At 60.0% G+C, this 1,819-nt stretch overlaps 1 pseudogene; it reads left to right on the top strand.

Moving 5' to 3' along the window:
* Nucleotides 1-75: 75 nt before the first annotated feature.
* Nucleotides 76-1,819, top strand: part of LOC113221183 — a 2,414-nt pseudogene continuing 670 nt past the window's right edge.

Here is a 1,819-nt window from a genome sequence, read left to right as displayed (position 1 = left end):
CTGTAGGTGGAGCTGAAGAGGCAAGAGGCTCAGAGTCTGCAGCAGCAGCCAGACCATCACCTGGGTCACTTGCAGCAGTCCGTGGCCACCTATCAGCAGCAGGTGGCCGCCTATCAGCAGCTGACCTCTGAGAAGGAGGCGCTGCACAGGCAGTTACTGCAGCAGACCCAGCTAATGAACCAGCTGCAGCAGCAGGAATCTTGGGGCAAACCGGTGGCCGAGATGGCCTGCCAAAAGTTGCAGGAGACCTAGGGGAGGGAGCTGCTGAAGACGGGGCTGTGAGGGGGACGACCTGGCAAACTCCGTGCCTTCTCACTCTTTCCTGGCCCCTTAGGAGCACCTGGAAGCTGCCAGCCAGCAGAGCCAGCAGCTGAATGCCCCGTTGAACCTCATGGCTCTCCCTGGCAAAGGTACGGGAGACCACTCAGAGGAAGAGGAGAGAGCCCCAGGAGGAAGGGGGGACTGTGAGCAGCATAGGATTGAGGAGTTGGAAGAGACCTTTAGAACAGCTGGTCGTTATGCTGACTGGGTGCCTGCACTAAGTTCGGCATCAATATGGTGACCTCCTGGGAGCGGGGTCCACCAAGTTGCCTAAGGATGGCTGAACTGGCCCAGGTCAGAAACGGAGCAGGTCAGAACTCCTGCACCGACCGGTAGTGGGACTGTGCCTGGGCGGTATAGCAAGATCTTGGTTCTTAAAAGGAAAAAGAAAGAACAGCAGCTCATTTCCTCTCTGGGGAGGGCTGGCTCAGGGTTACATAGTGAGGGTGGGGATAGAGTTGGGCCCACAATACCTGCCTTGTTGGGTTGTCTGAGGAGCCCTCTGGCCACCCCCCACAGGAGATGGAGGAGGACATCTGGACAGTGAGGAGGAGGACCTGGACAGCTGGGAGGCCATGGTGAGCCTGACTCCCCCTGCACCTATTTTGCCACCTTCCTCTCTGGTCCCTCGAAAACCCCTTTATGCTCTTACTTTCCCTGCCTTCTGATTTCTCTGCACCCTCACCCCTTCCGAGAGCCAGTGGTCAGACACCATTTCCCCTGTGAGCAACAGGTGCACTCTCTGAGGCCCCAAGGGAAGGGGCTGCGCTCCACCTCTCTGCCCCATTGGTTCTGTGTATGCCCCTATAAGAATGCGCACGTCTTGCCCTCAGGTGGCATTTTTCAGCTCCGCTGGAGCCAGTGCCCAGGAGGAGCAGGCACGGTTCTGAGAGCGGGTGAAAGAGCAGAGGGTGTGCTGCCAGCGCCTGGCTCACTGGGCGGCCTCGGCCCAGAAGGAGCCAGAGGCAGCGGTCCCAGCCCCAGGGACTGGAGGCGAGTCTGTGAGTGGGGAGACCCACCGGGCCCTGAGGAAGTCATAGGGAAGCTGGCCCATGCCAGGACTCACCTCCAGCTTCGCCATGACTTGAAAATGCTACCTGAGGGCAGGTTGCTGCCGAGATGTGACCCCATTATTTTGGCTCCAGAGTGGCATTATGGGCCACCGGGAGAAGACGGCGGTCCTGAGTGAGCTGGTGAAGAAACAGGAATTGCGACTCATCCATTACTGGAGGGAGAGATGCCATCAGTGAGTGGGAGGCCAGGACACGGCAGGGGGAGCTGCAGGGCCTTCGGAGCGGCCCCAGCGTCTGAGCCCTGTCCTCCCGCAGGAATGTTCGTCACCTCATAACAGAGGCAGGGGGCAGTGCCGAAGACGCAGCAATGGGAGGACGACATCATCAGGCTGGTCCAGCACAGGGAGGAGATGAAGGTAGGGTGTGCGACATCTCTGCGGGGGTGGGGGTGGGCGTGAGGGTGGGCGCCGGCAGCAGCGTGACAC

The sequence above is a fragment of the Piliocolobus tephrosceles genome, unplaced genomic scaffold (genome assembly GCF_002776525.5).
Source record: "Piliocolobus tephrosceles isolate RC106 unplaced genomic scaffold, ASM277652v3 unscaffolded_21612, whole genome shotgun sequence".
In the NCBI taxonomy this organism is placed as follows: domain Eukaryota; kingdom Metazoa; phylum Chordata; class Mammalia; order Primates; family Cercopithecidae; genus Piliocolobus; species Piliocolobus tephrosceles.
The sequence above is the reverse complement of the archived record's forward strand: the minus strand, read 5'-3'. Positions and strand labels throughout refer to the sequence as shown.